The sequence below is a fragment of the Lepidothrix coronata genome, unplaced genomic scaffold, assembly GCF_001604755.1.
Source record: "Lepidothrix coronata isolate B3197 unplaced genomic scaffold, Lepidothrix_coronata-1.0 Scaffold299, whole genome shotgun sequence".
Classification (NCBI taxonomy): Eukaryota; Metazoa; Chordata; class Aves; order Passeriformes; family Pipridae; genus Lepidothrix; species Lepidothrix coronata.
The window spans coordinates 117,727-133,492 of NW_016690479.1; positions in this window are offsets into that span (position 1 = coordinate 117,727).

Sequence of the window (15,766 nt, forward strand, 5' to 3'; positions counted from 1 at the left end):
CTGGTTTAAGGAGGGAACTCAATGAAGTTATGAGGCTGATTGTAAGACTTGACTGAAGAGAACTGGTTTCAATTGCGCAAGCGTTCTTTTCAAGATTTCGCAACCTGTTTCTAAATACATTTTCTTTTGATAATGCAAGACTTTCAGTTTTCAAAATTATACCCTAGTTTATGTAACTACACAAGCTGATTTTGCATAGATGTTTAGAGATTTCTTCTCAGGTTTATGAGCTTTAGTCTTAATCTTCTTTTCCCTGACTCTCTTTTTTCCTTTGTCATTTATATGAGGTGTTTTCTCTAGCATGAAAACACCTACTATCAAAAGGCTTAAAAGAAACTATTTTCCCAGTGATTGTCCTCTACTGGAAAGCTCTCTATAGATGTGAAAAGGTTCTACTTGCAGACAAGAACAGATTTTTAAGAATTTCACAAGACCTCCATAAGGTTGAGTGACTCAGAATGCATTCCCTTTCTGTGGTTTTGTTGCCCTTAAAAGAAATTATTTTTTCCCCATTTGAAATCCACATATAAATAGTCTGCTCCACCAAACAACTAAAATGGGAACACAAAAAGGAGTAATTTAGATTTTAATTTGGTCAGATGTATGCAGACAATACGCCTGCCTCACCATCAAAGAGCGTTAATCGAAACAAAGGCAAATTTGCTTAAAACTCATGATGAATAAATTGTAAACAATAGTTGCAAAGTAGTTAATTAGCAGATTCATAATAAAATGTTTTAATGGACACTACATTTCTGAAGCTATGTGAAATAGAAAGTACTTACCAGAGGTAATAACTATTTTAATTTCTTTCCATAAGTGTAACAGCCGTTCTTCGAAAATTATTGTTCTTAGGATCTGTGAAGTGAGATCGCTGAGAGAAAGTCTCTCTTCAGTTTGGAAAGCACGTATATGAAAATGTAATTCTGTCCAGGTGTGACCCCAAATCACTGAGATTAACAAGGATGTCCTCATTGACTTCCATTGCAATAGTGCTCTCCATTAACATACGTACTGTTTAAATATATTGAAGATAAAGCACAGTCTTAAAAAGTGGTAATAATGCTCCTCACCCGCACTGTAAAATAGAAAAGTACTGAAAAAAAGCAGTATAAGAGACCATAAAAAATCTAAGCATCTAACATTTCAGTAATGTTATCATATTCATATACATAATCAGTCATCTTCTATAGCATTGTATGAAGATTTTCCACAGTGTCATAAGACAGAAACATATAATTTTCGCCTGTTAGAGGGTATGATTCCATAGATATTTAGGATTTTAATGCAGTTACACAATTTTACTTGAGGCCATTATTCACAGAATCATAGAGTTGTTAAATTGGAAAAGACCTCTAACATCATCAAGCCCAGATGTTATTCCAACAATGCCAGGTCTACCACTAAACCATGTCCAAAGTGCCACATCTGCATGTTATCTGAACGCTTCTGTGGACTCCACCTCTTCTGTTAGCATCCTGTTCCAATGCCTGACTACTCTTTCAGTGAAGAAATTTCTCTTCATATCAAATCTAAATCTCCCCAGCTTGAGGACATTTTCTTTCATCCTGTCACTTGTTACCTGGGAGAAGAGAGTGACCCTCACATGGCTACAACCTCCTTTCAGGGAGTTGTAGAGAGCGATAAGGTCCCTTCTGAGCCCTTTAGCCCTCAGGTTAAACACCCAGAGTTCCCTCAGCCTCTCCTCATTAGATTTGTGCTCCGGCCCCTTCACCAGCCTTGTTACCCTTCTCTGGACACGCTCCAGCACCTCAACGTCGTTCTTTTAGTGAGGGGCTCAAAACCGAACACAGGATTTAGATGTGGCCTCACCAGTCCCATGTACAGCAGGATGATCACTAATCCTTCCGACCAGGCTATTTCTCATACACAGCACCCATATGGCATTCATGTTATAAATAAATAGAGACTTAAAAGAGAAATGCATTGTAAAAGGCCTATTCCTAAGAAATCTAGAAGTATTACAATATTTACAGTGTAATGAGAAGGTTAAATAACACTTGGGGACAGATATGTGAAGTTTGGCTCTGGTGGAGAGAGTTTAGCAAAAAAGAATTTGAATGTCTCCAGATATGTCTAGACATGATATTGCATAAGCAAAAGGTGTTATTCAGGTATTTGCAAATAAAATTTCCTTTCTCAAGTGTTAGATAACTGGTTTAACTGCCTCAGCATCTAGACAACATGAGATATCAGAGTGATGGATTTAGCAGTTTTGATGATTTACTTCTATATTCCAGGAAAATTATAACTGTAATTGAAACGATACAGGAACCTTCACTTGCAGACTTCTGACAAAAACCTTAATTTCAGGTAATATCAGGGAATCAAACAGTCTGTCAGGTGCTAAAAAAACAGGGCAGTCCTTAACTGGATGGGAAAGACTAAATGAAGAAACCCGAGAGGTTCATTTAGGCTGTCATGCTGCTGCCACTCAGTCATGTGCTTAAAATGCCCACCACATCTCTCCTGCTTAGCTCTGCCTTCAGGACCTTCTCTTTCTGGGGAAGGGCACAGGGTACAGATACCACTTTCTGTGACTGCAGGTTAGAATTTCCTAGATCCGGCCTTTTCTCATTTTTAATAATGCCCACAGAAAGAGAAACTCTGAGATACCATGGTAAGGAATTCAATATAAGCACATAGATAAGAGAAAGGTTTGGGAAATAATATGTCAATGTGCAGATGAACTAAAAATAGCCTCCAGACCTCTAAACATCCTTCACTCACCACACTTTTCCACATTTCATTCAGCTGAGTGCTAGAAAATGTCTTACATTGTAAATGATGTGAGAAGCTGATGAGGTAAGTTTGTTGTTGATAAGGAGCTTGAATATTCAGAAGCAAGAGGCCAGAGAGAACTGAAACTTCATGTTCAACAAAACAGACTAGTTGGGATGCAGCAGAAAGGCTAGTGCTAGCAAGAGGTATCTTCATGATGAATTTCTAATTCCTTGACTACTATTAATGAACTGTTCACCAGACCTGAGAACAGCAAATTCTATTCCATCAGTGTATTAAAAAATTATGTAAATGAGGTATGGAGACCTAATTAGAGTGTATGAATTGCATGGTTCAAGGAAAAGTGCAGTTATGTATCAGTAATTACACAACAGCCCTTTTTCCTAACAAGCTAAACCAACCCCATTTCATCATAATAAGTATTATAATTAAAACAGCTTTTCAAACTGATGGTGCATGGAATATATAATAAAAAATGTAAATTCCAAACATCTATAGGATTTGTTTAAAGAGCTGGGGAGCATGCAAAATAGGAAAAGCATTATTTTGATACAGATAGTAAAATAGCTTTTTATTTTTTGGCGACAGAATGTTAATGGTAAATGCAAAATATTCAATGTCAAGGAAGATTCATATTCAGTTACAATATGAATTTGAAATTTTAACTTTGTTCTAGTTCTTAGAAGTGAGGCAGAATGTACAACATAGATATGGATGCTGGAAGGGCCAGGGTAGATGCTATGGATGTTCAGCATGAAAGGTTTGTAACACTGAATTAAATTTAATGGGCCAATTCAGTCCTTTCATTCATACTCTTAAAGCTAAGTATTGAAATGCATATTTTTTCCTATGCTTTTTCCTTCTCTGTTCATTTTGTATTTTGTGACTTTTTCTTCACTTCACTGGAAGATTATTTATTCTCTGGATGGCAAAATTGCAGCAGCCAACAAACTGGAACAAAGAAAAAAGGATTTTGCTTCCTAAAAGGGAAAATGACTGAACAGCAGGGATGTAAATTTCTAGGAGTTGAATTAATTTTACATATATTTAAATGATATTTTTAGATCACAGGATTTCTTCCACTCTACTCAGAAGTTATCCCACATTTTCTTTTTTTTTTTATCTTTCAAAGCTGTCTTTGTTGACCAGGCCACTGTTACTAATCAGTTAAAGGTGTTATGTTGATTTGACTTTTTTTCAGAGAGGAGAATGCCCTCTGACACAAGAAAAGTTGAAGGAAAACAATAACAAGAAAAATGCATATAAATGTCCTCTTCTTCATGCTGGTACATACTGTGGAAGAAACCTGAGAAAGTTGTTAAAAGTCCAAGATAACATACATGTTACCAGATTCTGGGGGGAAATGTTGTGTTGGTTTTGGTTTTTTTATTGGTTGTTTTGTTTCCAATAAAATTTGTTCCAGCTTCTTGGAGATTTCACTGCAAATCTAACAAGTTCAGGCTGCCCGTATAATAGAACGAGTAAATCTTTAGGAAAAATATATCATTAGGCTTCAAGATAAATATTTGCCCTCAAATGTTGGTGTAAATTACACACCCAACAGATTATCTTTTTCAGATTTTGGTACCTCTGAGATATTTTTAACTGTGCTGAGCAGTTACTGGAATTATAATTCTGCAATTATTCCTATGTCTAGGATTATGCATATGAGCCTTAAAAGAAGGAAAACCCCAGTTTTCTTCCCCTAACACCAATTTAGTTCTGTTAATGTTGAAGATATGGACAATTGAATTATATTTGCTATGAGGAGATGAAAGAAACTTACAAACCCAATTACTTATGGATCATAACTGATAAGGCCAAATAATTCTATACCTAATTTGGTGCTTTTTTTCTCTAGGCTTGTTATCACAGGAACTGAACCTTAATGTTATATATTACATTCCTTTCCATTTTATTGCTTTTTAAAGAAACTTGTACTTTGAACTTCTAAGAGTCCACTAGCTTTGTATTGTAACACATCCATCAGCAACACATCCATGATGGTTGCATGCCATCACATCTTTTCAACATGTAAATAAGAAAACTTAACCCATTTTTTCTTATAAAATCCATATTTTTTGAATACTGTGTGATGATAATGTCTGCTCCCCAAATGACAGTGAACTGGAGGATTAGGACACCAAATGACAGAGTTGACAGAGTTTATTTCTGTAACTTACTGGTGCCAATGTTTGAGACCATGCCATTTCCCTAACACTTCTGACATAAAAAGTCAATTTTGCTGCAAGACTGTTATAAAATTTGGCATAATGGAGTTTGTTTTTTCCAGGACTATTAACTCCCCAGTTACCAAACTTGGAAGAAGGAGCACAGAAGACCCTATTACTCATTTTTCACAGAGATTACTCAGCTACCAAAGTATAGCTGTAAACTACCCTTTGGAATATTTTCAAAGAAAATGTTTGACAATAAGTGTATTTCATTTCAATAGGAAGTGAAAATACATGCAAATGTTTCTCAAAAATCTGTATCTCTGCATACACTAAAGTATCAATGCCCATTTAAAGGATTACTCATCCAGGGCTCTTCCTGAAGATACAGTGCTAAAAATTCAAGAGAAGTATATGACTGCTTTGAAGAATTTAATCTATGCTTTTGTTAGAGCTCTCTGTGATTTTTATCTGTATATGTAAAAGCATCAGGTGCAAGTAACTTAGACTGCTTCCTAAAAGTAAAGGATATATGGAATGATTTTAGAGGACATTATACTTTTGCAAAAAGAAAAAGTGGTCTGTGTCATGCTGTATCTCAAATAGTGTGCAGTTGTCTAGCAAGCAGCTTACTCATGTGAGCACTCGTTCCAAAAATCTTTTCAGAAGTATTTTAGGCCCTCTTGCTGTCCTCTGGAGACAAATAGGAGGGATTCCAACATCATTCCAACTTGGAAAGCATCTATCAGCCCCAATGTATACATATTCTTGTCATGTATGTACATTTAGCCTCATCTCAATCCCTGGACAGGTGATGGAGATCCTCATTCTAGAGGCCATCTCTATCCACATGGATGACAAGAGGGTGTTCAGGAGTAGTCATCATGGATTCACTAAAGGTAAATCATGCTTGACCAACCTGACTGCCTTCTACAATGAAATAACTGCTTGGATGGATGAGGGGAGAGCAGTGGATATTGTCTACCTTGACTTCAGTGAGGCTTTCAACACCATCTCTCACAACATCTTCATAGGCAAACTCAGAAAGTGTGGACTGGATGTGTAGGCAGTGAGGTGGATTAAAACCAGATGAATGATAGAACCCAGAAAGTCATAATCAGTGACACAGGGTGTAGTTGGAGGCCTGCCACTAGTGATGTCCCCCAAGGTTCAATACTGGGGCCAGTATTGTTTAACTTATTTGTCAATATCTTGGATGAAGGGGCAGATTGCCTTCTCAGCAAGTTCCAACAAGCTGTCCATGAGCCAGGATTGTGCCCTTGTGGCCAAGGGGGCCTATGGTATTTTGGGGTGCCTTAGGAAGAATATTGCCAGCAAGTCAAGGGAGGTGATCCTGCCCCTCTGCTCAGGACTATTGAGGTCTCACCTGGAGTGCTGTGTCCAGTTCTGGGCTCCTCAGTACAAGGGAGACATGGAGCTCCTGGAGCAGATCTAGTGGAAGGCAACAAGGATTGTTAGGGTACTGGATCATCTATCTTATGAGGAAAGGCTGAGGGAATTGGGCCTGTTCAGCCTTGAGACGAGATGACTGAAAGTGGACCTCATCAATATCTATAAACACCTGAAGGGATGGTGTCAAGAGGATGGAGCCAGGCTCTTCTAGATAGTGCCAAGCAATAGGATAAGAGGCAATGGGCAGAAACTGATGTACCTGAAGTTCCACCTGAATATGAGAAAGAACTTTACTGTATGGGTGACCATGGACCGGAACAGATTTCCCAAAGAGATGTGGAGTCTCCCTCACTGGAGATATTCAAGGACTGTCTGAACACAACTCTGTTGAATGTGCTCTAGGATGACTCTGCTTAAGCATGGAGGTTGGACCAGAAGACCCACTGCGGTCCCATCCAACCTTACACATTCTGTGATTTCTGTTTGTGTGCATGTATATGTTTTCACTGGGAGAGAGTGAGAAAGCATATGTGTGTGTATGGATATGGGAGAAGTGACAAAGCAAGCAACTAGTTTTTGTTTCTAAAATATCCTCTAATTCTTCAAGGGCTGTTTTCTGCTCTGGAAAGTGCCAGCAACCAGTCAGTTTAATGTCAAATTTTCCCTTCTGTCCCACTCTTGTGGGTAGCAGATGAAAAGAACTCTGTGGAAGCATAGCAGAATAAATCTGTGCAGGGTATTTTAGCATGCTGAGCAGCTGCTGCTTAAAATACAGATCGGAATTTTTCTTTTGGGAGAGTACTCAGTGGCAGTTTTCCAGAAGCACAAGCAATATGTTTACTAATCTCTCCTGCCTAACAGCAGTATGTTTAGCTTCCATAAGCCTGGGGGCCAGTAGTCCTGTGAGAATCTACAGTTGCAGTAGTTCAAGCATAATAAATTTGACTTCGAATGACACAGTAATTCCTCAGCTTTTATACAGTTCCAGCTGCACACTTCAACTCTACAAGGAATACAAAAGAAGTGACATCATCAGTACCTACATAATATTTTTAGCTTGTGCTAGAATCTAATACTGTTAAGAGGCTAAAATAAGAAAGCAAGTTCTAAATCCTTCAGAGTTGCAGTCATGTGGCAGTCACATCTGCAGTGTCCCATTAACTTTTGTAGGATTTCAATGAAATTTCAGAGGGCAATTGTGTATCTGACAGTTTTTTTAACATCTACTGACTATAAAGAGTACAAGCACTAGGAAAAAAAATTAATTGATGACAGGATTTTTCAATCTCCTTTTGTCTTTTTTTGGTAGTTTTTTTTAAAAGTATCATTTGACTTGATTTTATTTAGACTGTTACATTTCTGTGAACACAAACACAAAACACATGGATACGTATTGTATATATTCATAGATTCCCACATACGCTTTCCTCAATGCACTAAGATATAACTAATATTTCTGAATTTGCACTGAGTATCTGCAATACGATGCTGGCAGTGGGGGCTGTGGGGCAGCTCCTGTGAGCAGAGGCTGGGACTGCCCTATGCTGGACACAGACTATTCCAGCCAGCTCCAACAAACCCACTGCAGGCCGTAGGGAGAAAATGCTGGACAGGGAGAAGGGAGAAAGAAAGAGTAAAACAGCAGAGGGAAAAACAAGGTCAGAGGAGGAGGAGTAAGAGCAGGGCAGATGCTGCTGAAAAACTACAACTCCTGGAAGACGGATGCTGGAGCAGAGGAAAAGGATAAAGAAGAAGGAATGGCAGAGGGAAACTATTGTGTACTAATCCCCCAACACCACCATTCCTTGTGCCACAGGTTGCCTCACCAAAGGGACAGAGAATAACCTACAGCAACAACAAGGGGGAGGAGAGGAGTTTGGGGTGAAGCTGAGCAAGGAAATGGGGAAGAAAAGGCATTTTACCTAAGTGTGTTTCCCCCAGATATTTTAATGTTGGAGTTCTTTTGTTAGCTTTTAGTTTTCCAATACCTGATTCAGTAATTAAATATGAATATCTTAACTAGCAATAAATTTTCCCCCAGTTGAGTCTGTTTTTCCTGTGTTAGTAGTTGATAAGGGATTTCCCTGTCTTTATCTTGACCCACAAACTTTCTTACTCTTGTTGTTTCTAATTTCTCCCTCTGTTCTACTGAGGGGGCAGCAATTGGCTGGATGGGACTTTGGTTGCTAGCTGGGGCTAACCTGCCGCATAATTTTGTGTTAACACTCACATACTTTCTCTTTCAAATTTTGGCTAGAAATTTCATGGAGTTTCTTGTAGTGCTTTAGGTAATTGATTAACATACATACTATCCTAAAAGCAACCCCCAGAAATAAATTATTAAAAAATGTTACCTTTTTTTGTGTGTGTGTGATTGATCTTGAAGTATTTCAAGTGGAGGAGATAGTATGCACTCACCAGACAAATTTCAAAATGGATTTGATTCTACACAGGCCCCTGCAGTCACCTCACAATCCTTAGCCCTCCCACTCCTTTTTTTCAGCTTCAGTTCAGTCCCCTGCAGTAATTCTTGACCAAGGTTCTAACTATGACATTTGTGTTGATTTTTTTTGTCTTCCCTAACCTCCTGCTACATATATTCTGTTTTGTTTTTATACTGCTTTATTTTTTGACTTTTTTTCTAGTCAGTCTACTTACATTCTTTTTTCACCTTGCATGCATCTGCTTTTAAGTTTCTTCTCTGCAGACAAATAGAACTCAGTAGAGAGGTTGTGATGGCTAATGATCATGAGTGTTCATTAATATTTCTTGGATCTATCAGTTTCTTTTTGTTATCAAGAATGACAGGGGTTTTTTCTTGGACTCTTGTTGGTTAAGTCATGGTGCTTTTTTCTCACTGAGAGGTCATGGGATAGTATGCTGTTATAGTAATTTCACCTACAGATCTTTCAAGTTGGATTTTTACAGGTAGTCCAGGACTGTTGGAAGACAGTGAGTTATATGCAATATGATGATAGCGACCACCTAATGTCCAGCTGTGTAGGTCTTTGTTGTCCTTCTGAAAACAGTATGTCATTAACAGAATGTTAATTAACATTAACAGAATGTTAATGACAGAGTGTAAATTCAGTGAAGACCAGATTTTAGTGCCATGAGGCTGTGAGAGTTTACTTTGGGTGGGGATCCACCCTCAGGTCAGAGCTGAACTCATAGTTTTCTGAAGGTGTATCAGCATGAATCATTTTGAAAAAAAAAAGCTGTTACATGATACCAATGGCAGGGGAGTTGGAGCTAGATGATCTTTAAGGTCCCTTCCAACCCTAACTATTTCATGATTCTATGACTGTGAATATAGCAGCTTATATATTGAACAGCTTATCTGCATATAAGAAAATTTCAGCTTATAGCTGTAACTTGCATTTACTGTTTGAGCATTTTCAAGTATATATTTATATATATACCAGTATAACCTTTGGCATCCTGAGACAACCTTTTAAGGCTGTCATATTTCTGATGAGAACTAACATTAACTCAATTCAAAGGAAAAGTAAAGTATTTAAGCAGAACGATGGTAGATTCTGGAACTGGACTATGTACAGACTGGTTTAATTAAACTTTATGAAAGATGATAAAATTAATTTATAAAGGTGTCAAGGATGACAGAAATGACTAAGAGCTGAAATGCTAAGCAAGATTATGCTTTTCAAGTCAATATGTATGACTGATTGTATTATTATGAATGTGGATTGAACTGCTGAATTCTATTGCATTATGTATGACATTATATATTGTATTCTGTATGGTTCTGACAGAAAAGGATCTGCATTTTTTTCTCTTAATTATGTATGTACCTGAATACATAAAAATGAGCAAATAATGATGTTACCCATGTTCCCTAATTAGCACGTATCTTTCAGTCGTTCGACGAGCTTCATCAGTCATACTTTGCTTGCATTTAAGTGGCCTTCTTCAGCAGAAATTGTGTGGCTGATTGAATATCTATTTTAAAATTTTTAAAGTGTTGGTTTGATATAGGCAATATCAACTGGCTCTTCATTGGAAAGGAGAACCTATCTTTCTATAATCTGCAGCCTTGACAATTACTCTAATTTCATGGACTTCATTTATTTATTTATTACATACACATTTGTGTTAAGTTCTGCAAAGTGAATTTAATCTATATGAAAGGTACTAGACTGTGAGTCCTGGATTGCAAAACCTCATATATACACCATGGTCAGCAGCGGTTCAGGTACCTTACTGCTGATTTGCAAAGTTAAATGTTAGACTAATAATTGAAGTGCTTCACGCAAAGATGTGCAGTGTACAGCAATTTTTAATTGATCCTACAAAAAACCTCAAACTGTGCTATGTAATTGTGTGGCATCAGCTGCATCTCATCTCTCTACTAACTCTAGACATAAGCACAAAACACAGCTTCATAGAATGCTCTATAACAGGGTAACTTCAGGGAGTGCTTGGATTTTCTGCTGGAACTACAGGAAAGATGACATTGAAGGTGCAAATTATGATGCTTGAAACCATACAGCAAACTTAGCAGAAAGTACAAGTTTTTTGTAGAGGTTAAACAATCTCAAATTTACTGCCCACTGATCTATATTGGAGCTATGACCATGCCAATATTATTACTATTCTCCTTGTTATTATCACCTCTATGACTAGCTATAACATTCTCATGAAGGTCTAGGTGAGAATGTGAATAAGGAACACTATTTTCCTCCATTCCTCTGTAAGTGTTGCATGGAAAGATAGTATGATTTACCAAAATACCTTATGGCAAAGCTAGGAGAAAAGTTTCTAGTTTGAGTCAAGTATTTTAATAATAAGATTAGATTTTCACTCTGACCCTAGAGAGAAAATTTTCAATATTGCTTTGCTAATGACCTAAATGTTGCAGTCACCCTGAACATTAAATTTTTGGAACACACTCTAGGAAATATATTTTTAAAATACATGTTTTCTGAAGTTGATAAACACATAATCAAGTAAATACACATATAGCTAGAGAGCATTTTTAAAATACATGTTTTCTGAAGTTGATAAACACATAATCAAGTAAATATAGCTAGAGACCTAGGAATGGAAAACATGAAGCAATGAACTTATACAAACCAGAAGGAACCAAGCAATGAGTTCTGCTTCCTGATTATTAAAGTTGGCTTAATGACCAGTCATCACTGAAGAATTTCTACAAACTGCATGATGGCAATGAAATTAATGATGATTTTCCTAGTCGCATATATTCATGAAGGAATGTGATTCTTCCATACTCTGTGGCTTATGTAGTATAGTAATTTCAAACCCATTGAAGGCAAACGTACCGTCTGGTAGTATTCCAATAAGATAGGTAAATGGCTTAGCACAGGTGTGAAGGACTACTCATGCTGAAAGGCAGGGTGATAAATCTCATATCCAAAGTATCGTTGGACCAAGGGGAAAGCACAGCTCAGCATGTGGAAGAGGCTTTCCTAGATCCTGGGCACACCTGTGCAGAGAAACTCCTACAGCGCAAACCAGACCAGCTGACAAACTGTCCTCCCCTGTGCCAGTTGTCTCTGGATATAAGCAAATGTCAAGTGAACTGGACGTCATCAGGGTGCATGGGAAATTGGAATTGCATGTCCTATTCTTGTTTCTGTGGGACTAGTGTTTAAGAAAGCCTGCTACAACAGTCCAAACTTATTCAAAGATACCTTTGTGTAGGGATGAGATCCCTGAACTGCTTTCCACCATAGAAGAAGAGTGAAGACACAGAGCAAGGACCAAGACCATTGCCCAAATCTTCAGAAGAGAAAAAGAAGTGACTAGTTATTTAGTGCAAAGGTAAATAGATTTCTTTTTTTTATTATTTCTTGGTATATAGTGTCATGCTTATAATGTAGGAGACATTAACACAGTTTTTAGCCTGATCTTTTGGTGAAACAAGATCTCTGTGACTGTATGCTGCATTTGTTTGCTCATTCTTCTGTCTCTGTGTAATTCTCATTCCCAAAAGGTTTTTAACCAAGAGCCAATGTCAAACAAATATACAGACATTTGGGATATAATGGCTTTCTGCAAGGATGGTGAAAATCAGAAATTGGCTAGAAGACATAGACAGGAAAACTGAAAATCCCCAACGGAAAGACTGCAATCTGAGTGCCCATTCAGGTCATCCCAACAAATTCCTGCTGCTCTTTGGCCAGCCATGGAGAACCTCACTGGCCAGTCAGCAGACTTGTGTGCTGATATCACCTCTCACCAAGCTGCAAGGCCAGACATAGGGAAGAAAACTGCTGGTGGAGTAGAGTGTGTATGTAAGAGGGAACAAAAAACATTGCGGAAGAGTGATGTGAAGTTACTGAGGCTGCAGATTGCAGAACTCTTGTGTAGCATAGTGTGTAGGACAGAAATCCATAGGATAACAGGCTTCATTAAGCCCATGTTCACAGTATAAGGTATTTTCTGTTTGACCAAACAACTCTTTAATCAATAAACATTTAATTCTATTATGAACTGAACACAGAGAACTCATCTGGGTAAAGCTTACTCAGAAGCTTATTTCTAGAGGTGAAGGTTTACTGTATGTGTTTAAGCATTATTTACTTCTTATTTTCTCTGCCGATAAGTTTTTTTCTGAATTAGATTTATGAAAATTATTTAAAACCAAAACCACGGTCTGCATGATATCTCAGATGTACCAAAAGCTATTATTTGGAACTGTAAACATTCTATTTTTAACATCTGTATATTTTATACCTTCTCAATATTAATGGGAAAAACAACCTGCATCTAGTCAGAAATCTCAAAAGTCACAAGTAATCTTTACAAATTGGCAAGGGTGTGCTTTCAGAAAGAAGACAACTTCCCTGAGCTAAATTAGTGATAGCTTCTTAAGTTACTTTTTCCACCATTGTATTTTACTTTAATAGTTCTGATTTTGATAAATGCTCAGATTGACTTTATTTGACAGCAAATAAGAATTTTCCTTTCAAATACTTATGAAAATGAGATTCTTTAGCCTGTAGCCATTAGGATCTGAGAACTGTTCCAACTCCAGGCAGAGCTTTATTACAGAAATCTCTGAAGTGAAGGGAAAGCAGCCCACACAGTATATAATCACTGCTTATGAGTTTTCTCTGTGGGTTATTAAGATTAAAATGATTAGGTTACTGACTGTGTGCGAGGAACAATTTTTCATTTAACTATGCATAAATAGTTTTAAAGGTGAGAATAGGTTTTGTTGCTGAATCAAACATTTTGCATAAAAATGTCATTAGAAAGACACCCTGGTGCTGTTCTATGGGATAATAATTTCAGTAATAGAAATGTGAACTCAGTCATATACAATATAAAAGCTTGTTCCCCTGTAGAGTCCACAGAAAGTGAGACTGCCACAACTCCCTTGTACATTGGTGCCCTTTTATTGATGGAAAAATACTATAGCCTGAGGTAAGTACTAAACCATCCTGTTATCTCTGCCCCATTATCTTGTACACTTCCTGTTGAAACTGAAAATATCTTGAAATATAAATTTATACAGTAGCATTAAAAACCTTCAAACTCAATGTGTTTCTTCAAGGATGAACTAACTGTTCATATGTATTTTATGTTTAATAGTCTGCAAAATATACTAAAAAGCCAGAAGTGGGGTGTAAACAGTTCGTAGTTCCTATATTTGAAATGATGAACATTATTAGAACAATGGACAAAAAAAGTTTTGTTAAATGCATTGCATTTTATGATCTAATTTTTTTACAAGCTGTATTGATCAAAACTATTCTGGCAGCACAAGTGGAACAACAGAGTAGTAGCCAAGCTCCTTCATGTAACCAAATAATAGCATGGAGTAGTAAATGGAAAGTAAGACAAAGAGGACCAGAGAGATAATACAAAATCTGGTATTGCAGAATATTAAATCCACTGCAGATAATCAGTGGAATATGAACAAAATTAAAATAGACAGTCTGAAGCTACAAGCTGGGAAACATAAATTTTTATCTCAATAATGTTTCCCTAGTGGATAGTTCCAGTGTATGATGGAGATTTATTTTTAAATAATGTTATTTTGCTGCTAACTGACCTTACTGTCCAGTTCAATTTACATAAGGAATTGAGATGCTTTGAAGGTATGATTTTTTTGAGAAAAGAGAATTTTTGCAAAGTCACTCTGAAAACCAGAATGAGAACAAGACCTGTTTTGCTTTGACTCTGAGAAGTATTTTGGTAAACAAAATACTTAAAACAGAAGCACAGAAAACCAATTCTATTTAAATGTAATTCTGAGGCCACACTACATCCCCAAGCTTGGAGTGAGATGCATTTCATCTAAGTCTTGTGCTCCTCTGAAGCTTTAAAGGCTTTTAAGGGCTTTGGGCAAATGCAGTTCACCCACACTGAACTCATTTCAAGTCAGGAACCTAACACTAGATAAATTATTTTGGTCCATAAATAACCCACCTGCCAATTGCATAAAATAGAGTGCCTGTTATCTGTGCAAAAAACCAGTTTCTCAGAGTAAGTGTTATGGGGCAATGTGCTAGTAATGCCAAAGCTTTGGGGAGTGATGGATAGATCCTGACCTTGCTCACATGTAGTAATAATAACATTGCAAGTAATTAATGATGTAATTATCACTTCCTGTTTTCTTCACAGTAGCTCTTGTTTCCTGCAGATGTAGTGCAGGATCCTCTTGTCTTAAAAAAAGCATGTTTATAAGACTATGGCATGTCATCACTGTGTGTGATTGAACAAACTTAATTTTGCTTTGTCCTGGTTATTGTGGCTAGTGCTTGATAACGTGAAAATCTGTTCATTATTCTGACATTTTAACAGATATTGAGTCAGCCTGTATAGGTATACTATGTTTATACTAGAAAATTGACCAATATCAGGCAACATTCATTGTACCAGTTTTAAATTGTCTACATAGCTGAATTATTAGTATAATCCTTTTTTTTTTTTTTAACTAGCCATCTCCTAAATAATTCTTGGATATGCTTTGGGAGTTATCACAGTCCAATGACTATTCCCAATAGTTGTTTTGAATTTTGTTAGTGTGTTCTGCATAGAAAGTTTGTTTAATAGTATGGGTGCCAGCCTTTCTAGGTTCACTAGCTGCAGTACTGGAGAAAGGTCAGAAGCACATTTAATTTATTAGCATTGAAATTGCTTCACAGACTGGTAGTACATCACAGCTGCAACATAGCAATCAGTAGCTCTGGGCCGGAAAAAGAAACAGCTTCCAAGAATTCTTTTGAGTTGCAAATGACCATGTGAGCAGATGCTATTCTTTTAGGCCAGGCTTAAATGAAATTATTCAGAAATGGCTTAATTTGCCTTTTCACTTTGCTTTTCAGTAGTCTAAATCTCCTTACAGTCTGTAAGACCTGGAGATGTTTGTAGGCAGATGCCATCTGTCTCCTTGCTATTGTTAGTTACTCTGTTTGGAGATA